The 24166-nt window shown below is 44.8% G+C and overlaps 1 protein-coding gene across 6 annotated transcripts in view; it reads left to right on the forward strand.

Annotated features, from left to right (window-relative positions):
- MFF (mitochondrial fission factor) overlaps window positions 1-24166 on the forward strand; it is a 238205-nt gene that overhangs the window by 31883 nt on the left and 182156 nt on the right. For 3 of the 6 annotated variants that reach the window (XM_086943892.1, XM_086943888.1, XM_086943890.1), the window contains exon 3: window positions 2145-2192. The gene's annotated coding sequence lies outside the window, so the exon portion shown is untranslated. Of the gene's footprint in view, window positions 1-2144; window positions 2289-24166 lie in introns of all 6 variants that reach the window. The other 3 variants (XM_086943891.1, XM_086943889.1, XM_086943887.1) reach the window with 1 other exon arrangement.

Raw genomic sequence — 24166 nt, forward strand, 5'->3', positions numbered from 1 at the left:
CCCGTCCGAGTGTACCAACCTGGCCTCACAGGTATATGGGTACTCTCCGGGACGGAGGGCATGTTTTCAAGGACTCCCCGTAGCGGTCTCTCATGGGTTGTTGGCGCCAGCATACGCTGCAATTATGAAGGATCGCCATGGGGCGCTTGTTACAGGGCTCCCACTTGCCCCCGCCTGTCTACGTTCGGGGCTCCAGCCTAACATATTATGTCCATGGGGGCCTCTTCACAGGATAAGTGTATGTCACACATGCAGCAGTCCTCGATGGAAACAAACAGCCACCAGCGTGTGCTCCGTAGGCGCCCTCGGAGGGAAGCTGCGCCCTGGTCCGTGACCCCGCCCGGCGCTCCAAAGCTGCGGCAGCCGTACACAACTATTACCCGCGTGTCGCGGGAGTCCAGCCTGGCACACCGTTGACTTAGCTCCCTCAGCACTGAGCTCACCACGTAGAGGGCGGTCGTTGGGCTCCCCTCCTCGCAGCGGGCCACAATGTCGTTCAGGGCAGCAGCACAGTGCGTCGCCATCCACAGCCTCCTAAATATCGCACCAATTTTAAATCCGCTGGGTGCCTAGGGAATACTTGACAGCGGAGAGATGATGGCACCTCAACCAGGGCACTTACTGAATGTGCATGCAGATTTTGACAAATTTTTGGTGGTGTTCGGGGAAGCTACACTAACTTGCAGCCTTCGTGGAGTCAGGTAAACGCCCCCCCCCCCCCCCCCCCCCCCCCAAAAAAAAATAGGTACATAATTAATAGGAAACATGAAGGAGACAGAAACCAGTAATATGGGACTTGGTTTTAAGTCTGGGAGGTAGCAGGCCTGGGAGGAGGACCTCTCTTTTGAGCGCCTAAGTTGTAGGATATGACTTATGAGTCTGTTTTTGATGACATTGCAGGATGACATGAATTGGGCCTGTTTTGTACAAATCAGAGGATGGTAGTTTGCCTGGTGTGGCTCCTTTTTTATGAGTTGGAGGACTTACCAGGATAATTGGTAAGCAGTCTGATTTGGGGAGTGCAGTGATAACAGAAACCAGGTCTGTTTGTGGGTTTGGCAAGAAGCGAGATATCAGATCTTTATTAAGGGAGTCTGGATGGCAATCTTCTAGGGAGAGTGGAAGCCTCTCTGATATTGATGGGTTCATATTTGGGTGCAATATGTAAATACCTGATATGGTCTATTTTCTGACGCTTGCTTGCTACTGGAAGTGAGGTGTGGAATATTTTTGGATTCCTGGAGTTATGGGATGCCATGCATGGTCGTTTTGCATTGTTGGGGATCAGATTTGAAGATAATGTGTTTGAGTTGGTGTAAAGAATGCTAATTATGGGTTTTATATTTTCTCAGTCATGCATTCCTTCTCAACCCATTTCCATTTTGTTACATGAGTCTTCTACACCCTACACCTTAGACTGGATTTCTTCAACTCAGCGCTGTGTAATATTTGTACACTGGTTTGACGCCATGCAACAACACTGATGTCTGCCAGCAAAAAATCTAATTTATAACTTATTATGTTAAATGTGACATACGCTGTTTCCAGTTTAGTACGCAACCTACTTATAGTAGGCAATATTTTGGTTACATACATTGGGGTAAGGGGTACTGTCTAAAAAAAGTCAGTATTCTGAGGAATAATGTCTAACATTTATTGAGGTTATCAGAACCGGGCTCTATTAACACACTCCTGCTGTCTCACTGTTTTTTAAAATCGTGTTTAGATTAACAGCAAAATTGGAAAAGCATGATTTCCAAAAATGTGTTTGTGTCCAAGAAATAAAACAGGACTGATTTTATTCTCCATAGTTAGTGTGAATACTGTGTTGATTTATAAATTCACCAGTTCAGTTTTCTAACTTCTCCTGTGTCCCCTTTCTTCCCCGTACACAAGAGGCTTAAGTATCAGAGTAAAGATCTTTAATTCACCTGTAGTATATCGTAGATGTGTACATTATGCCAGTTAAAAGCATAGGAGACTATGTAGCCGATACCATATACTGAGGTAAATACCAAGCTTGTGTTTTTCATGTGTTATAAGAAAATATTTTGATTGAACTGTGACAGTTCTGGATGCTTGATGACCAGGGACCCCCTGACATTTCTTACTAATTGTAATCATATTTGGTTTGTTCTTTTCAGAAAAGGAAGACGCTTCAATGTAGCTTTCTCATTCTTTGATTGCTGACGGTAAGCATGGTTGTGCTGTGAAGAGAAAAAAGAAGAGTCACAATTCTTCTCAGTTGTTTCCATCGAGTGACCTGAAACACACTGTCTTTATGCCCTGTAAGTAAATACAGAGGTGAACCGCCATGTTTTTCACCAGATCACCCACTATGCCCTTAGAATTGAATTTACTCTATATTTTGGGGATGGAGGTGCCTTGTGTTTCCCAGTAGAGAATGGGCATGTGGGCTGTGGCAGCTGTTTGTACTAAATGTCTTTGTCTACAATTATTACAACTTTGCCTGCGACTCTTAACTTTGCGGACGCAGTCCATTGCAACAAACCTGAAACCCCAGAAGTCACAAAAATATTGAAAGCTAATCATTTTTCTAAAGGATAACATTGTCCACAGGACCACAAGTAGTTTGTATTCTAACACCTTAGTACATTAACACTTCAGTTGTATTTGTATCTCTGCCACAAGGTGCCAGTATGCTCCTTCTTTCTATGTGCTTTACAATCTGGACTGAACTACTTGGAGTACTTTGGTATCTGTTAAAACACTTAGGCCTATTCTTCTACAGAGATATGCTTTGACTGAATATTGTAACAGCGAACAAATGGACGGAATGCTGACAATGCAAGCATTCTCCCCAGTCAAAATATCTGTGTTAAATCCATCGTTCTTTTGCCTACTACGCCATCCCAGTTTGTACCCAGCCATGTGCAAATCAGTCTTGACCCTGTGCCCCATGGGAACAGTCCAGACAGAACTGCCAGGCCAGGTCCTCCCTGGGCAGGGAACAAGCAGCCCGGGACTGGTTTCAGGGTATGCCACCCTTCTTCAGCCAGGCTAGCTTGAATCCAGTGGCACAGTGAGCAAGGGACCCACGTCTGGGCATACCCTTCCCACTTAAGGCGAAAAGTTTTACAGCAAACAAATGATGGATGGAATGCTGACAATGCAAACATTCTCCCCCCAGTCAAAAGATTTGGGTTAAATACATCGTTCTTTTGCCCACTAGGCCACCCCAGTTTGGATCCAGCCATATGCAAATCAATCATGACTCTGTGACCGATGGGAGCAGTCCAGACCGAACTGCCAGTCCAAGTCCTCCCTGACCAGAATCGAGCATCCTGAGACAGGTTTCACACGTCTGGGCATACCCATCCCACTTAGGGAGAAAAGTGTTACAGCAAACAAATGATGGATGAATGCTGACCATGCAAACATTCTCCCCCAGTCAAAAGATCTGGGTTAAATCCATCGTTCTTTTGCCCACTACGCCACCCCAGTTGGACTCGGCCCTATGCAAATCAGTCTAAAGGATAACATTGGCCACAGGATCACATGTAGTTTGTATTCTAACATCTTAGTACATTAGCACTTCAGTTGTACTTGGGCTTTGTATCTCTGCCACAAGGTGCTAGTATGTTCCTTCTTTCTATGTGCTTTATGGTCTGGGCTGAACTACTTGGAGTACTTGGGTATTGGTTAAAAGAAATAGGTCTATTCTTCTACAGAGATACTGCTTTGACTGAATATTGACTTCCAGTGTGCCCATGTGTTATCATACAAAATTTTAGTTCTAAATTGTCCTCCAGCTCCTTGAATTAAGCTTGAGCGCATTTCACCCTCCTTACAAGTGGGAGAGTTAGTTGTACAAATACATTGAGTGTTACCCATTTGAAGAACAATAGTAACGTAGACGAAGGAACACCAGTGATAAATGGGAGTACTCACCATTTATGATGCTCCGTATCCAGTAATATCCCAAGGACCCAAAGAAAAAGCCCCATCCCCTCCCTCATGTTTTCTAATTTCATTGGATTTCCATTTTCCAGTATTTTCTTTCTAAACGTTTCTTGCTTTAGATCCAAATGTATTCAGAGACTCACTGCATTTTTTCTTTTTTCTTAAATTTCTAATCTACAATCCTCCCAGAACCTGTTGTTCCTGCTTTTCTCTCTTTCCCTTGACACCACATAAATCTTGTTACCCTGCTTCCAATCCCCTTTCCCCTACATAATTCTCACCATTCATACGCACATCTCTTCATGTGCACCTTTTGTCGAAATCTAAAAACCTACTTGCATCTGCTTGCCTTATTTTAAACCAATTAGTGTATTTTTTGGCAGTGATCGATCAATACATATTATCTGAACTATATCTTATCCCTTACCCACTTATGTTTGGTATAGTTACACTTGGAGTCTTGGTCTGTATTGATCTAGATTATTGAATATGTCTTAAGTTTCTGCTCAATGATTCTAAGCAAAGTCACTGAGTGTAAGAAGGTGAAATCTGACTATATGGTTACCCCAACTTTTTTCCTGGTGTTTTGCCGGTTTTCGACTTAGTTGGCCTGGGACCCAGCTATTCAGAGCCCCAGACTATCTGCTTTCTCTATAAAATGGCTCCATGTACTTTAGGTACATACCAGATTGGTTACTGGGACACCCTTGTGAGCCCCTGTATAGTGTACCATAAGTACCCAGGGCATATGTGCACCCTAGTCCTACCAGGGGCTGCAGCATGTATTGTGCCACTCCTGGTTTGCCTTCCAAACTGACACCACAGGTCTGTTCACACAGCCTTGGTAAGGTGGTGTAATCACCCCTTACTTAGATATACTATGCCTATATCTACCTTATATATAGACACATATGCATGTATAAGCCACTCCTATGGTAGGCCTCGACAATCCTGGAGGCAGAGTGCTTGGTTTTATGTGAGAGGGTGCTCTGGGATGAGCTGAGCCCCTCTGCAGCTTTCGGAACCATCTCCTTATAGCTGTTCTATGGTCTGTTGTACGCCTTTCCGCCTATACCACTTCTGCCCACAGTGCTGAATAAGATCCGGCGCGACTGGGCCCAAGTCATCCTTGTGGCTCCGGATTGGGCACGAAGATACTGGTATCCCGAGCTACTCAACATGGTGATCGATCCCCTGATCCGACTGCCTCTTTGGGAGGATCTTCTGTCGCAGCAGCAGAGGACGGTCCTCCACCCGCACCTGTCCAGCCTCCACCTCCATGCATGGAGATTGAGCGGTGACAGTTGACAGATTTCGTTCTTCCTCCCGAAGTCTGTGATGTCATTCTGGCAGCCAGGCGTCCCTCCACTAAGATGGTATACGCCTGCAGGTGGAACAAATTTGTGGTATGGTGCACAGCGAAGGCTGTGGATCCTATTTCTGCCCCTCTGACTGAGGTCCTTCTGTTCCTTCTATCTTTGGCCCAGCAGGGCTCTGCTCTGGGCACTGTCAAAGGTTATCTTTCGTCCATCTCCGCCTTTCTAAGGCTTACGGATCAGCCATCTCTTTTTAAGTCCCCGCTTGTTAACCGTTTCCTCAAAGGCATAACACACTTTTCCTCCCGTGCCTTTCATAATGCCTCAATGGGACTAAAATCTTGTCTTGACCTATCTGATGTGCGCTCCCTTTGAGCCCCTTTATAACTGTCCTTTACGTCTTCTCTCTCTAAAGACGGCTTTCCTGGCAGCTTTCACCTCTGCCAGAAGAGTGAGTGAGCTCCAGGCTCTTTCTTCTAAACCTCCTTTCCATTCTGTTCATCCGGACAAGGTGATTTTAAGGACCTGTCGTTCTTTCTTGCCAAAGGTTGTCACGCCCTTCCACATTGAGTAGACCATCACTTTGCCCACCTTCTTTCGGCCTCCGCATCCTTCGAAAGAGGAAAAGAGGCTCCACCGTCTGGACCCAAAACGTGCGCTCTCGTTCTCTCTGAAGCGCACACACCAGTTCCGGGTGGGCGCCAAAAAAAGGTCTGGCCGTGCACAAACTAACCATCTCTCGGTGGGTTGTTCTGTGCATCAAAGCATGTTTCTCGTTGGCCAAGAAGGAGCCTCTTGTGGGGCTGTGTGCCTATTCTACCAAGGCAATGGCAGCCTCTACTGCCTTGGGACAGGGCGTTCCCTTGTAGGACATTTGTCAGGAAGCTACGTGGGCCTCGCTGCTCATGTTTATCAAGCATTATTGCCTTGACAGTCAAGTCCGGACAGACCGCTTCTTTGGCCGTTCTGTTCTCCATCACTTTCTGGTGTAATCTTGTTCGCAGACCCACCACCGGGGTTGGTATTGCTGGGGTATCTATTCTAAGGTAAGGAATCTATCACTAACGTGTCTCTTTCAGATGCACAAGTCACTACTTGTGTGATGATATATCTGTAAGAGACATTAGTTAGTGATAGATTCCTAACCTCCCGCCCATCCTCCCCGTTCTGCGAACTGATTTCTAGGGTTAAGGTCATTCCTTTCAGGGCCCTAGTTTCATGGTACCAGTGGTTGGTTTCTTGCATGGCTCTGCGTGCCTGGCGCGGAAAGTCGCGTACAGAAATTATGTCAGCGCGCATGGGTGGCCCCTAGGTAGTCTCTGTGACTACATCTCGGCACTTGCGACGCCAGCGACGGACGCGGAGCTGCATGCCGCGACCTGCCGCCACGCAGGGTTATTGCTGACTAAAAACTTTCCGGATCCAGTCTGATGCCTGGGGATATTCTAGGGTAAGGAATCGGTGACTAACTAATGCCTCTTACAGAAGTATCGTTACACAAGTAGTAACTTTTGCATTCTGTGGACAGGCTGAGAGTAGCAACATTCTCATGTAGCAAACGAGGAAAAGCCTCACTCTGGGCAACTTTTAAATATAGATGCTTCCATCTTGTATGTTGTTGGCACACAATTGCTGAAAGCCTTTGCTTATGGCTGGGGCAAGTGTGGTAAGTGACCTTATTTGAGGCTATAGCTTGTTTCCTATTGGTGTTTTTTCTTTTACATACATCAACTCTTGCCTCTTAATTTGCTTGCTGCTCTTGACTCTTTCTTTTAGGAGTGCTTCATAGTAGCCTGGCTATTACAGGTGGGTATGAACTTTACACATATTCTTTATCATCTTATTAGCCAAGAAATCATATCTCGTGGATATTGAGGGGAAGGATTGGGAGTTTCAAGCAGGAGTGCGTAAGTTAATGCTTGAGTCCGTTTGTGTGTTTGTATTTTCGAGCAGCTTTGTCAACTAACTAGCTTCCAACCGAGATACCATTTTGTTCAGGATTGAAATATTTTCATTTGTTATAGAGATTTTAATTGGGTAATTTGTGCCAGAGGTTGTCAGTGGACACGACCAGCGAGACCTAATGAAGCAATGGAAAAAGGCCTAATGTAACTGTCTGGTTCGAATTCCCATTACCTCCAAATGCTGTGAAGTGGCCAAGGTGGCATCGGACGCATTATGAAAACTTTTATTAATGATTAATCACTCCTAACCATAACTATGCTGATTACACTCCTATCTAGGTGCAGATAACCAGTAGTATTCTATCTTAGCTCTCGGATCGTTTTTATCATACCAACGTCGGTGCACAAGCAACCTTGGCCGATGCCCGGTGGAGCGGTCATATTCAGCTTTAGAGGAGGCTGGTCCTGGTTGCACCCAATCGGCCTTCACCTACCCAGCCGGTCACCTGACATTGTTTTTCTTGTGTCCCCGTTGTGTTTCCTTCCCTCCCCGTCGTCCTCCCTCCATGAGTCTTTGGGAAGCTTCTTCAGAGTTTGCCGGCGTTTGGAGTATCGTGTGTCTTGCTGCTGCCCTTCAACGCCTTGCCGGACCCGCTGCGCGGGTCCCGCTGCGTCGCGTGACTCTCTCTGTGTGGGAGGAGAGGGGGAGCCTGCTTTCATCACCATCATCAAGTCTTGGACCCCGGCGGGGCTGCGAGCTGCCTAGCAGGGACTCCAGTGACCAGGAGTCCCTGCGTGCATCACCTGTGGCTGCTCTCCCTGCCGGCGCCGCCCCTGACAAGCGGATTTAAAGGGCCAGTGTTTCCCTTGCCTTGTGGGAAGCTTCTTCAGAGTTTGCCGGCGTTTGGAGTATCGTGTGTCTTGCTGCTGCCCTTCAACGCCTTGCCGGACCCGCTGCGCGGGTCCCGCTGCGTCGCGTGACTCTCTATGTGTGGGAGGAGAGGGGGAGCCTGCTTTCATCACCATCATCAAGTCTTGAACCCCGGCGGGGCTGCGAGCTGCCTAGCAGGGACTCCAGTGACCAGGAGTCCCTGCGTGCATCACCTGTGGCTGCTCTCCCTGCCATCGCCGACCCTGACAAGCGGATTTAAAGGGCCAGTGTTTCCCTTGCCTTGTGGGAAGCTTCTTCAGAGTTTGCCGGCGTTTGGAGTATCGTGTGTCTTGCTGCTGCCCTTCAACGCCTTGCCGGACCCGCAGCGCGGGTCCCGCTGCGTCACGTGACTCTCTCTGTGTGGGAGGAGAGGGGGAGCCTGCTTTCATCACCATCATCAAGTCTTGGACCCCGGCGGGGCTGCGAGCTGCCTTGCAGGGACTCCAGTGACCAGGAGTCCCTGCGTGCATCACCTGTGGCTGCTCTCCCTGCCGTCGCCGACCCTGACAAGCGGATTTAAAGGGCCAGTGTTTCCCTTGCCTTGTGGGAAGCTTCTTCAGAGTTTGCCGGCGTTTGGAGTATCGTGTGTCTTGCTGCTGCCCTTCAACGCCTTGCCGGACCCGCAGCGCGGGTCCCGCTGCGTCACGTGACTCTCTCTGTGTGGGAGGAGAGGGGGAGCCTGCTTTCATCACCATCATCAAGTCTTGGACCCCGGCGGGGCTGCGAGCTGCCTAGCAGGGACTCCAGTGACCAGGAGTCCCTGCGTGCATCACCTGTGGCTGCTCTCCCTGCCGGTACCGCCCCCTGCCCTCCCCTATTTTCCTAGGGTGGAGCACCCGCTGCGCGGGAGCGACCGGGGCGAAGACCGGGGCGAAGACCGGGCAAAGAGCGGGCCGTTTGAGGCCGTTCGAGTACGGCAGAGTCCGGCCTAGGCCCACCCCCCCTGGCCGATCGGAAGGCCTCAAGGTAGGTGGCGGGCTGTGCACGTATATCCTTTGCCCTTTGGTGCTGTTAAGACTGCCTGCCTAAAACTTTTGCAAGACTCTCTCATCTGTGCCCCTCACAATGCCGCTACGGTCAGGCAAAGAACGATCCGTGCAAATCCACACCACCAAGGGAGTCGTATCTGGCCCCCTTGATGCATTTATTTCACGGGCTACTGGAATCCTGGAGAAGGAAATTGCCATGGTGGAGAAAAGACTCTCAATAGATCTTATTAGTGGCAAGCGTTCATCATTGGGGGCTCTAGCTACATCTACCTCCCCTGCACCCTCCGCTCCACATGCTGCCTTCAACTGTGTCCATACTTCCTCCACGGACGCTATCGTCCATTTAGAAGGTGTAGGGGTGAGTCCAACAGCCTGCACCTCGAAGGAAGAATGGCACAGTATAGATGTCTCTCAATGTAGTCAGGGAGATGACTCACGGAATAGTGGGGGGCTCGATCCCAGTCAGCTCTCCGGATACTTTCCCCTTAACCACTCTAATAATTCTAATCCTGCCGAAATTACAAACCACCTTGCACCCAATCCTGGTCCTAACGTTAAAAAGAGAAAGTTGGATTCCAGATTGTCGGGGGAGAGAGACCGGAAAATCCCTAAAACAAATGATGCCCAAGACGAATGGAGTCAGGGGTCTGAGCTTCCTCCAGACCCTCTAAACCCTTCTGTATTCGCCAATATGCTATGCCCCTCCCTCTCGGCCTTGGGTTCCTCTAGCACTTGCCCCATGTGCCTTAATAGTGACGAAGTTCTGTTAGTAAAAATGGAGGCCATGTTCAAAACTTTATTACTACCTGTTCTGGAGCGGACAAGGCTCATGACCTCAAAAATTGATAGCATGGAGGCTATGACTAATTCAAACCATGCTATGTTACAAACCTTACTTGGCACAAACCATACGGGTGTCAGCAAAACACAAATAGCCACTAAGGCCCCTGTTAGTAATAACATGGCAAGGGGCAAACCACCACCTAACAAAATCTCAGGGCCAAATACCATCACGCCTAAAGGGGGAGAAAAACTAAATATCACATCTTCCAAACTAGGCACTAGCACCCTTACTCAGGGACCCAAGCCAAAGTCAAAGTCTATGGATAAGCAAAACACTGGTGGGCATCAAAGTACGGGACCTTCATCACAATCTATTACAAACCCTGCCCCCCCCAGCATACAAAGAGACCAACGCACTATCCACAATAACCACAGGGAGGGGGGACGTAAAAGAATAACTACCCCTCGTGTTGATTTACCACCTGAAGCAGCTCAACACACTATTGTCCTGACAGGTGTAGCCCCGTTAAAACCAGGCAGCAAGGAGTCATATGGGGACCTTCGTAATAAAGTCATTTTCTGGCTAAACAAAAATCGCCCTTTACCACCCTCCTCTCCCACGGAGATACTATTTGTGAGAAGAGTAGATTGGGTGGGTCATGGGACCAAAGACTTGGAGGGAGATTGCATTTTAATCTTGTTCAAAGATATATGGGTGGTAGATGCCATCCGAAGAGAACCTAGGTTTGCAAGACAGGGGGATGTACAAACCTTAGCCCTATCATACTTCTACCCACATAGGCAAATACCCCCCCAGCCCTACCCTTTATTTCGTCAGGCTCCAGCCGTAAGACATCCCTTGGCACTAACCCCTCTTGACCGCCAGCGCCCTTTCCTTTTTAACCACTTTGGTCCCCTTTCTGACCTTGAGGCCATCGATTGACTCCACGACCCACCCAGTGAGCCATCCCCTGTCAAAGCAGTAGCCCAAGAGCTTATTGGGCACAGCATGGCAAGCCCATACCCACTCTGTAACTCAGTAGTAGTGAGCGGAGGCCCAGAGGCAAGGCTACCTAATCTACCACTCCATAGAGATGCCCAAGAGACCTCGACTAAGGATGACCCTATAGTTCCAATAGACCACGTCGGGCACATTGAGGTTAAAAATGATAGAGGGTATCCACAGGCAGTTATGCCGCCTTCATCTTTGCAACCTCCCCCTTTGGTCCAATCGAATGACAACTTTAAAATCTTGTCCTGGAATATAGCAGGAATTAAGGCCCGCTTCGCCTCTACTGACTGGTTGAACTTTGTGGACAGCTATGACACCATCCTGCTGCAAGAAACTTGGGCTACTGAGCCAGTCCACAAGTTGGGTTTCATTAACTTTTTTTAAACCTGCGATTAAGGGGGGCAAAGGGCGTGCCTCAGGTGGTCTGACGATTTGGGTGAAACAGTCTCTGGGTCTCCACCCAACTGAGCTCTCTGTTCAGCATCCGGATCTCCTCCAAATTAAACTAAGCAAAGACAATCAACGACATGTGCACATTTTTAATATCTACGCGAGAGGCCTGCCCGGTGGTCGAAGTCCGCCCTTGTTGAACATTATCGACTACAAAATCTCCGAAATGGGCAGCGAGAATGTCACTATACTAGCTGGAGATCTAAATTGCACTATAGAGCCATTGTTTGACATGGGAGACAGTTGGAGCATGGCTGAGGACTCTGTTTGGGACATTCCCGACCTAAAAGTGGCTAAGAGGGCAAAGGCAACAGAGGCGGCAGTGTCTTGGATGGCATTCTGCCTAAATAGGGGTTTTCGTGCATGTAATGGCCGCTCAATCTCGGACAAAGAGGCTAATTGCACCTTTGACAATGGGCAGAGGCAGAGCCGCATTGACTATATCTTGCTAAATATGGAACATTGGCCGTTATTAATTGACATGGCAGTACTACAGCGCCCAGAAAGCGATCACAACCCGCTGTCATAGTCACTGAAACTACCAGGCCTAAAGAGACAAGAGGAGTCTACCACCTCTCATACAGGGGATGCCCTACTAACCAACGATAGGAGGAGACTGAAATGGTCCCGGGTCATGGAGGATAAATCTTTATGGGACAATGTTAACATAGTGGCAAATAACGTGTATAATGAGATGTCGCAAATTGATTTGTTGGGGGCAGACTCTGGTTTGGCTAACAATGTTATGAAATTACATACTATATGCTTCGACCAGATAAAATCCCTACTTTCCCTCCCGTGCAGAAGTGCTTTCACTAAAACCAATCCCTTGCCCCAGAAATGGTATAACAGAAAATGCAGGGAGGCACATTCGGCTCTTATCTTATCTATTAAATCACGGGACATGGTTGCAGTTAAGGCGGCCAGGCTCCATTATAGGAAAACCCTTCGGGAAGCTAAACGGGAGTGGGAGGATAGGTTCTGGTCTGATCTCCTGGAGGCGTCTACCTCAAACAACCAAAAAAAGTTTTGGGATCTAGTTAAATGGGGGAAAAACCCTGACTCTTCCACCCCGGCTAACAGTGTGCCCCTTGAGGATTGGGTATTATTTTACTCTGCCCAATTCAGAGCCGATGACCCCAAAGCTATAAATCCCTTGGGCAGGATACTCCCGTTGATTCCCCATGGGGAAAAAATAATCTTTTCACTTGCTGAGGCCGAGCTGGCCCTGTCCCTGACTCTACGAGGGAAAGCGCCTGGTATGGATTTGATTCCGGCGGACCTATTTAAATCCAACCCCGCCGTGTGGCTCCCGTATATAACTATGATAGCTAACTCCCTAGCCCACGGAGCCACAGTCCCGAAATCGTGGAAGGGAGCTGAAATAGTCCCGATTTACAAAAAGGGCGGCAGGTCCATACCAGGGAATTACCGCCCGATCAGTTTGATCGATTCCATACAAAAAATTATAGCACGTATGGTCTTGGGTCGGGTCCAGGGATGGATCGAAACAGAGGGCATTCTATCTCCCATGCAGGGGGGCTTCAGATCAGGAATAAGCACCATAGATCAGGTGTTTAGACTCTGCCTGATCTATTGGAAGGTGGTCTGGCTCGGCGGCGGTACCATCTTTGCTGCATTCATTAATCTGAAGTCCGCCTTCGACCTGGTACCAAGGGACAAATTGTGGGGTGTGCTGGAAAATTTGGGATGTCCATTAGAACTACTAGACCTCATTATTAGATTCCATGAGGATAATTATGCTAGGCTAAGGTGGGGTGGCCAGGGACAAGTGACAGAAACATTTCCCGTAACCCGTGGTGTCCGTCAGGGGTGTGTTCTGGCCCCAACACTCTTCCTCCTTTTTATCGACCAAGTTGTTAAATTCTTCATGGATACCCCCACTGATGCCCCAATGTTGGCTGGGATGAGATTCCCCCTTCTCATCTTCGCCGACGACACTTTACTCCTCTCAAGAACACGTAGCGGACTCCAGCGGGCTCTGGACCGCTTTGAGGAGTACTGTGCTATTAACAACCTGGTGGTAAATGTGGGGAAAACAAAGTTTATGGTTTTCACTAAAAATCACCCAGTTCGGAGCTCCGTGAGGTTGAACGGAGTTAACCTCGAGCAGGTTGATACCATGACTTACTTGGGGGTCACCCTTGACAGCCGTTTGAGATGGAAAGACCAAATTAACATCCAACATCTCAAATTTGCAAGGTTGACTGGCTGCCTCGTTAAAGAGCAAAAGGAATCGACCACAAAGCGGGTTCTACCTGCCCTCAAGATCTAAGACGCTAAAATCTCCACCGCCATTCTTTATGGCGCTGATCTTTGGGGCTATATGGACCTGCTCAACTTATTTAAAACACAATGTAAGTTTTTTCGTAACTTAGTAGGCCTTCCACAGTCAACCCCTTCGATTCCCCTCTGCCTGGATCTAGGGTCCCCTCCGATCAACGAGATGGCTAGATTTAGGCTGGTGGCCCTGTGGAGACGCATATGGACGTCTCCAGATCTCTCTCTTTTTGCAAAAGAATTGGCTGAAGTCAGGTCTATCACTGGATCTGGGAAAATCCCATGGTTTTTTGCTGTAAAAACCATCCTCATTGATATGGGCTTAGAACATCTTTGGTCATCCCCCCAATCCAATGTTTTCCCCTCCAAACATGAGTTTAAATCCCTGTACTGGGCCTCGATCCGTTTAAAAAGAGTTTTACTCTCTAACAATAATAGTCTTACGGGCCGGTTTTTAACATTCAAACTTGACCTATTGCGAGAGCCCTATTGGGATATAATAACCAGACCACTAGATAAAAAACTGTACCATCAGTTTAGAGTGGGTTCTTTGCCTCTGAACTCTTTCTCAAACAAATGGTCTATAGGGTCATCAACCAACTGTAAATGTTGCCCAGGTCATAATGAATCTGAGGGACATTTTCTTTTTGCTTGTCCTAGATATGCTGCACCCCGAAAGAAATGGTTAAAACCTCTGTTTCAAAAATTACCATTTAAAACATCTGCGGAAGCCATTTGGGCGCTTAAGACCAACACCTCTGAACTCTTTGTTGTAAGTCTGGCAAAATATTTGGGCTGGGCCTGGCTCTTAAGGCTAAAACATATGTTATAGCTCCCTGGGCCACTCATACTGTCTTGTATCGTAACTTGATAGAACATGTACCAGTTTAGATCACTTGTTGTTATTAGTATTTGCCATCTGCATCCTTTGCACACTCGGCAAGAAAGGGCTCACTGATAATGAATATGAATTGAAATGCTCCTTTAACATAATTCATTTCTCCTTAATTTTATTCAGGTTTTCTATTAACCGATATTTAATACTTTTTTATTTTTTGGTCTGTTTTAAATGTGTTTTGTATTTGTTTATTGATGGTTGTTCTTTTCCTCATTCCTAAACAGTTTTCTTGTTTAAAAATTTGATTTGTTTGATTACCTGTATTTTAATGTGTCTTTTATGATTTGCTAAAAATCGAAATAAAGACTTGAAACCTGAACCTGAGTCTTTGATTTAATTGATGTAACCTGTAACTCGCTGATCCTCGTGTAAAGCGCTCTGATACCTCCGGATCTAGCCAGCGCTATATAAGACTTAAAAAAAAAAAGTGCATTATAATCCTCGCGGTTAATGCTAACTTTGGTTTGGCTTTATCAAAACATGTCGTGTAAGGTGTCAAACACTTTGGAATACTACCCCCGCCAATTCTGGTGGCTGAGTAGCATTCCACCCTTCTAGAGGGAAAAGACATGTATGTTACTGCTTTACCCGGTTAAAGTTAAACAGAGCCTCAGCATCACAAAATGGATGCTGCTGCCACAGACACGAGTCTGACCTCCTGTTGCTGGGGGGAACTCCAGCAAGGGCGGCCTGGACAATAGTTTTCCTGTCCAGGGAGGTGCCAGCACCTCCCCAGACAGGGGTTTTGTGTACTGGGGCAGAGAGGGCTGCATTCAGTGAATGCATCTAGACACTGCCTGGGACACACAAGGTGCTCCATGCATTGCCCGGTTCATACCAGTTGCTGGGTCACTCTAGCCCCAGCTCTGCGCTAAACTGGACAAAGGGAAAGAGGTGTAACCACCCCCTTCTCAGGTCCAACCATAGGAGGGACCTAGGCAGGTAATCCAGCTCCCATCCTTAGTATAATTATAGGAGCTGTGTCCCCAGGACTTCAGATTATCCTGGAACGAAACTTTGATACAGAACTCTTGGACCTTCGACATTCTATTCTGATTAGAAGACGGACGACATCTCCCTTGTGGTCAAGGAGTGACCACCCTGTTCAAACAGGCGCCAACAGCAACTTTGCCGGTCTGCAGTTTCAAGGCTCCCGCCGGAACCCGAAGACTCTGCGACTCAAGAACTGGACTTCCAGACTTCTCTGACCCCAACCCACATCTACAGCACAGCTGAGACCTGTGGCGGACATGAGAGATGTGGGACCTGACATCTTGGTCATCCTGCATTTTGCTGCCTGCACTCCTTTCCTGAAGCCTCAGTATGTTGTGCATTGGGGTACGAGAAACCCCAGCCCGAGCATCATTTGCCCTGAAGCCCAGGCCCCCACACTCCGTGAGTGTCCCGTGGGCCCCGCCTTTACATTTGGGATCGACTCGTCTCCCCGGTTCCTTGCCCGTTGGCTAGTGAGCCCCCTGAAGTTGCCATCTTGAATTTGACTTGCGATCCTGGTTGATCCAGGCTTGCTCCTGTTTCCCTAAAAAGGAGAAGCGCCACAGAACTTGCTGGTCTGCAACAGAGCCAATCTCGACATCCTGCCTGGGTTGCGGTTGCCAAGGCTTGTTGGGTCCAATCCGGATACCGCTGCTACAGTCCTCTAGATCCATCGTGGTACAGCTCAAATCCAGCTCCTGGTCATTGTGGATGCCTCCTGGACCTCATGGCTAAAGAGACAAACTCACCTTCTTCACCTTCAAGCACGCGACATTGCCTAGTTCCTTCCTGGTCACTGGCTAGTGACCCAGACTCTGTCTCTTCTGCTTTCAGGTTCTTCACATCTCCGATCCACCCTTGGATCCACTCGGACACTTTTCCTCTGGTCGCCTTCAGCACTTCTTTGCAGCTCTCCATAGAAAACGACGACGAAACCCGACATCAAAAGACACCTATGCACCCGGCTTCCGTGGGTGAGGTAACACGAGTACTCTGGTAGTCTCAAGGGCATTGGCCCTCCTAGTGTCGAAGTCTAAAAGGGTTCCGTCCTAGTCCATCCGGAAGTGTCCTTAACTTGTAACGTTGTAACTTTTACGAACTCCATAGAAAGTCAATAGGAGCCTGTGCCTGTGTTTAGACAGTGCACACGACTCCCGTGGGACTCCTACCTCTTAACCTTTGGTTGCTTAGGGTAGCCCCAGCGATTCTACAGGCCCTAGGCCTGCTTTCTAACTCTCACGTGGTACTTTTACCACTTTCTTAGTATACGGTTAGTGAGGCCCCTGAGGCATAACGTATACTGTGCGACTTATTGTGTATTAACTGTGTGACTTGTATTGTATTTTTAGCTCTGACCTCATAAAGAGTGCAGAGTGGTTGTGTTTAAATTAAATACATATATATTTGATATATACCTTGTGTGGTGTCCTTTCATTTGGTATTTAAGGGATTATATATGGTAAAACAACTTGCTTAACTCGCCTACTGAAGTCTTAGCCTGAAGACTACTGGTTCATGCTACCACTAGGATAGCTTTCTATAAGGTTGACTTTACAACCACCATCAATATGGGTTGATTAGACTGGTGCAAGGTGCCCACTAGAACTAGTGGATATCATATGCCAGGCTAACTTCTCACAATGAGGATACTGACCTCTGATTCACAATATGATGTACATTATCCTACTCTTATTGCATCCTACCCTGTAATTTGGTTTATAACCTATTGCAGCTCATTCGCTTCATCCGCTCCAAAATAATAGTTCTCTAATTCAGGGTAATTGAAGTGATTCAAGTGTGACACATTAACATTGTTTAAAGGAAGCTCATTGGTAGTGAAAGAGAACTATAGAAAGAGACTGGGAGAGACAGAATGTTGGTTTCCTTTCTGACTAAGGAAATCAATTGAAGGAGTGGATGCAAATGTAGTAAGCATCAACTGTAGTCCAGTTTCCCTTTGTATGGGTAAATATCCCCACAAATAAAATCTACCCTCCGATTCTGCTGATGGTCTAATCCATTTCAGAAGCACAGTGAAAGCTGTGCAGAAGCTTTGCATCATAGGAGTAGCCTTTTGACAATCTTATCTAGTGCACTGTCTCTTGGAGGCAGGGGAAGATGAGTGAAAGGCTTATTCCATGGCAAGAAACTCTGGCCCAAGATCCCACGTTACTACTTGTCCACAATGAGATTGATTTAATGTTTGAATCCTCACTGCCAAAGGAAAAATATTGCAAGCCTGATTGTCCTTGAAAAACTTCTCTGTAGCGTTTAAGCTTTCTAATTTGAATAAATGATGCACACTCTTGATCTTTTGGTGGTATGTCATTAGAGCCCTTGATGCAATGTTAATGTTGCCCTACAGTGTATGTACTACTTCATGATCACCACTCCAAGGATCTAAACTCTTTAAACATGTTTAGAGAGGTTATTTTCAGAATATCATTTGATAATCTTTGTTTTCGAAGTCCATCGCTAACCGGTTGTTTCAAATGTTTTAGCATGAGAACCAAGCCCACACAACTGCTTAGCAACATTGGCATCAAACTCATTCTTGACCTCCACTAACTTGCATGCTGATGAGAAAGATCTACTTGCATCTCTTTTGCAGTAAAGGTGGATTCAAAAATAGTGCATGTATCCAACACTCCTCCACCATTGCTTCTCTGTCCTTCTACCCACTTCCTTTAAAGAAGGAGCACCCATACCACTTCATTCTTCTGATATTACAAATCACAAATGTTTTATATGGCTATATTTAATTATTTATTCAATCACTTTCTAGAGTACATCTGTTGTTTTACTCTCATTTTAGAACTTCGATGCAGAGGATCATAATATGTTCTTGAAACTCAGATGGCTTTTCTTATTACTATATGCCCCATTAAGACTACATTACACAGTAAAATACACTTTCACATATTTGAAGAGCAGCGCTATGCAAAACTGGTGCTGTTAACTGGATTACTAAATAAATAGGACAGCCGCCTACAAATGTGCACGCTAGATGTGTGCAAGGAACATAGCTGTGCAGTGTAAATAACAAGGACCCCCTGTTCGGAATATTAATTCTTAATACAGGGCAATAGACAGTGTAAAAAACATGGCATAATATTGGCAAAATACTTGGGAGAAAATGCACGAAGGAACCACAAAAACCAATAAATTATAAAAAACTATTTCATTTAATAGGTATACAAATATTCATATTAAAAACAATTGGTAAAAAACATAAATTCAAACGAATTATGTAGAAAACAGACATACAAATTTCATACAGTACATACAAAATATATAGAAGGGTATTATAACAGTGGCAATCAATATTGTTCGACGCGCGTTTCGGCGTTATGGAAAACGCCTTCCTCAGCAGCCACAAATAAAATCTAGTTAATTTACAACTAATCGAAACATATAGATGTCCATTTTATTCCAAAGTAGCATTCCAATGTACAACGATATTTAAAAACAGGAAAATAACCACAAAAAAGGTACCTTAATGACATTTACTCCCTACTTGTAAAGCCAGTTGAATATAGCTAAACAAGGTACAAACTAACATTCCTATATTTGAGCAGTTGTAATTGCAAGAATGGGTAAATCCTATAGAGCAGAAAAATTGATAAGGGCTGTAGGATTGCTCACTTCTTTCTAAAAAAAACATGATTAAAGAATTCTCACGGTGGATAAACGATTGCTGTCCTGATTGGTATATCGAACTCAGGGTGTACCTCTTATGTCAGTTTCTACCCACAATTTAGCCATTCTGCATCGTCTGATTGGATAGATAGATGTATATGTATGGAGTAGCAAGTAGCAAACCTATCATGCTGACAACTGTTATCCAACTCATCTCTTCTATTATATATTGCTGTGACTTATATATTTTCAGATATGCCTACATATGTCACGAATATGGATTTTTTTTAAAATATATAAAAAAACAAGGCCTGGATGGTTGTTTGACCTGAACAAAATTCACTAGGCATCACTTACCTTAGTACAAATCATTAGGACGGTGTTTCAAAGATAGTGTTTTCTTTCTCTTTTTATGTTTATGTCCAGTAGATTAGGTCTGAAATAGGGTGTAGCAATAAGGAAAAAAGAAATGGAACCATCAATAAAAAATACCATGCTAAATGAAAAGTTCTTAAAACAACTAACTTAGAATGAATTGCGTTATTCATGGAGGTGGTATAGCGTGAACTTGTTCTAAATATGTCAGGCACACTTATTATACTAGACGATCTGGTACCTGCATAAAGGTGCTATTCAAGGTAAGGATCCCATGATTCTATCACTAAGTTGTTACTATTCTATAAGGGGGTTCCTAGTTATGGGCGGGTACTCATTGCAATATAAACCGGATAATTGCTGTTCTGTAGGGGGTTCTTGAAGGGAGGCATATGTTCATTACAATATACAACGTTATGTAGACTAGTGCTTACTATAGCACAATATCACTAATTATTCACAATGGGGTAACGCATTACAATATGAAACGTTTTATAGCTGTTCTGTGTGGGGGGTCTCGAAAGGGGGCATATGTGCATTGTGGTATGCAACGATTAGTTAGCTAGTGCTTACCGTGGCACACTATCGCTAGTTGCTCATAATGGAGTAACACCATCTAGATAGATCGTTACTGTATCTTTTATCCGAATAGCCGACCTTCATATGAATTGTTAACAGAACTCGAATCTAAATCTGAAAGGCAAGATGTAGCGATACTTTAGAAAAGAGAAGGATGGAGGAAGAAAACATACTCGATACTGAGCTTTAAATCTACTACTAATATAAAGCGGTATCGGTGATTCCTCATATAAATGGCTACATTACTCGATGGGACAACAAAAGGTTCAGTTACTTCTCTAAAGTAACTATTTCTTTTACAAAATGAACTTAGTGGTTATTTGTACAACTAAGCGTCCTTACCGATAGGTCAGATACTTGGTGTATTACTTTCATCATGGAGCGACCACAATTGTTGACGTCCCAGAGCTGCGATTGTTTATGTCTCCTTATGAACAGGATTTCTAACTTTGTGAAGGGAAGCTGGATATAAAGAAATAAATGAAACGCGTAAAAGTCAGTGACATAGACTCCAGAAAGGTTATTGAAATCGGTCCGAAATTCGATAATATCAAGTCAGCCGTATCAAAGAGAGAGAGTTTGTTGCTAACTTTTTCGGTTCCGTCAAAGCAAAGCAGCTGATACCTGCCGACGTGTTCGTAGCCGTGGGAGAGTGTATCACCACGCCGAGCTGACAATTCTAATCAGAGGGTAGATAAACGATAAACCCGTCTTAGTATTAAACCCATCCTAGTTCTAGATAACTTATGGTTATCAAGTGCTTTAAAGGATAAAGAGGGTGGCCCAGTAGAAGACAGCGATCTTAACCGAGAAATGGAATTCCGTCCTGTATGTATCAACCCGCGGGAGCCGCAAAAGATGTCTGCTGGCGTCCCGCAGCCGTTGGGAAAGATATATAACCTAGCGTGCGCGGAATCATCTCCTTATATATGAACCACTCAGTTCGCCTTAGCGATGACGTGTAATTACTATAGGCCCGCCTCATGTTAAAGGGGAATGGTACTCATTTAAATTCAAATAGATCGTATAGGAGGGATGTTCAAATATACCGGATTATGGTATTAAGGATGTCAAGAATAGAAATGCCATGCAATCTACGTTATTTTAGAATTAGCAAAAGAAAATAATTGATGGCTAATACGAATATAGTTGTGTGTATAATTGTAGAAAAAGATTATTCTCTTATTTAAGGTCTTTATTAAGATCTATTGCGATGACTATCACATCGGTAGTCAAAGAATGTTTTTAAATCTTGCGATAAGTATCTAATATTCATAATTCTCATGGATGTTATTAAAAGATGGTCGATATAAAGTAAAAATGGAAAAGGCGACTTACCATAAGAATGCATAAACATCCGGAAGTGCGTTAATGATAATTAGCATATGGCAACTACATACGCCATTGAAGTCAATGATTCGACGCAATAACCATTTTTAGGTATTCCCTGTGAGTCTGGCTAAATAATTTTGTTCTAATTACAGGCCACTGTGTGGTTGAGAGTGATTAGAGACAAAAACTAGTCCCTATAAGTCTCTGTAAGTCTAACTAATTAATTCTATCCTGAGCAAGGGCCAGTTCTATGGAGAAACTCTGGGAGTAGCTAAAATATAGCACTCTCCCAGGGAATTTCGCTGTTAAGTCCTCTTTTAAATGTGTCCAAGTCGAAAATCCAGTAAACCTCTCTTTTCTTCCTAATGGCGCATCCGCCTTTGTTGTCTGATGTCTTTATTTTCTCTAGGATGCGCCAATGAAATTCATCTAATTTGTGGTTTTTATCGAGAAAATGTTTTACTAAGGGAGCAGTTAGTTTCTTCGTCTTTATCGCTGATCTGTGTTCAGTAAGGCGTGTTTGAATGGATCTGCAGGTTTCCCCAACGTAGCCTAAGCCACATGGGCAGCTAATAAAATAAACCACATTGGTGGTTTTGCAGTTCCATAATTCTTTTGCTTTAGCCGCAAAGCCATTGTGGGTGAATTCTTCACCACTTAAGATATTTTTACATGATTTGCAAGAGGAACAAGGAACTGTTCCCCGCACAGGGAGGTTGGTAACTAGGGATCGTTGTATCTGGTTTGCATTCGGATATTTAGCATTGAACCTAGAGTGGACAATCTTGTCTTTTAGATTTCTGTTCCTCCTATGGGCAAAAAGAGGTTTAGGTAATACAGAATTAGAGGTGGGATTGCAATTAAGGATGTGCCAGTTAGCATTGATGATCTGCCTTATGCGTTCATTCATTGTAGAATGGGTAGTCACACACACAAGTTGGTCTTTCACTGGTTGTTCCTTGGGGGCTAATAGGGCATCACGATCAAAAAATCGTGCTCGTTTATAAGAGTTTCTTATGAGTTTGTGTGGGTACCCACGATCCAGGAATTTCTTATGCATATTTGCTGCTTGTTTATCGTAGTCCGATAAATTGGTGCAATTCCTGCGGACTCTTAAAAATTGGGAGAAAGGGATACTCTCACGTTGGCATTTTGGGTGGAAACTGCTAAAGTGTAATAATGTGTTACGTGCTGTTGGTTTAACAAATAGATCCACCTCTAATTTTTTGTTTACTCGAATTAGCAAATCTAAAAACTCTACTTGGTTCTCGCTATACTGTGCTGTGAATTTTGGATTATCGTCAGTCAAGTTGATCCATTCGAGGAACTCCAGAAGGGAGTCTTTCCCATTGGTCCAGATAAAAAAAGATATCGTCTATATATCTGGACCAATGGGAAATTGATTCGAAGAAGGGCGCCACTTCATTGTCTATGAATTTCCCCTCAAAACGGGACATATAGATATTGGCTACCGAAGGGCAACCGATGCCCCTATACTGACTCCCCTGAGTTGACGGTATAGATCCTCTCGGAATTCAAAGAAGTTCTCAGTTAAAACAATGAATAAACAATCAATGAGAAATTTCTTGGGGCACACTATTTTGTATTTATCTATAAACCAATCAGTAGCTCTAATAGCTTCATCCAAAGGGATGTTGCTATAAAGCGATTCAATGTCCATGGTGACTAATATATCTCTGTCAGGTGTAAATTCAAGGTTCTCCACTATGTTAATCATATGGCAAGTATCTTTCACGTACGATTTGATCATTGGTATATATGGTCTTAGAAAGTGGTCTACAAATTTCGATAAAGGTTCTGTGGGAGTACCAATGGTAGACACAATGGGTCTGTACGGTGGATTTTCTAAATATTTATGTATTTTGGGGAACCATAAATACAAGCAGTTTTACTTTTATTATTGTTCAAAAAATCATGATCTTTTATGTCAATATCGCCATTCAAAAGGGCTTCATTTGTAAGGGTACTGATCTTTCTGGTGATGGTGTTGACAGGGTTGGAATTAATTTTCAAATAAGTGGAGCTGTCATTTAGCATCGTGATCATATTAACATAGCTGTGTACATGTATGGGTTCACCTGGTGCTCTGTGAATTCGCATACTACATGAACCCTTTGAGATCAGGCCTTGATTTGGCGAATGACCCGTAACTCAAATTCAGCTTTAATACATTTGGTGGATCACCCACACTGCTTAAATCACCCAAAACACTCTTTGGTGGTATGGAGACCATACATTAATGTTAATTGCCGTTTGGCACTGCTCACTGTAAGGAATAACGCAATATTTGGAGAAGTTAACTAAATTAATGTTAAAAGTCTGCAACCACTAGTTGTGCAATTTTTCATCTCACTTCTAAATAAGAAGCTCAATTCTGGGAGAAATATGAAGACTAGAAGGGTAACTTGAAATAAATTAGAAAGCATCATTAGAAAATGATGTGTCCGGTTCATGAAAAAAATAGTCATTCTATAGCTGCAAATTTCATTTGTGTATGTGTGTGCAGAAATCCTAAACTTGGTATTCAACAGTATTCCCAACAGTATGACTGAAAAGTTGCACTGGGTGCAGATTACTACTGGGAATGTCTAGTCACTATTTCTGTGGGTTCTTGTGACCCTCTGTGGAGTTCACCATAATGGAGAAGAATGCAAAAGGGGACGGAGCCCTCTTGCACAATTATCGTTTTTCTTTTCTCTTTGGGGAAAACCTTTTTTCC

Source organism: Lissotriton vulgaris, chromosome 11 (assembly GCF_964263255.1).
Source record: "Lissotriton vulgaris chromosome 11, aLisVul1.2, whole genome shotgun sequence".
Classification (NCBI taxonomy): Eukaryota; Metazoa; Chordata; class Amphibia; order Caudata; family Salamandridae; genus Lissotriton; species Lissotriton vulgaris.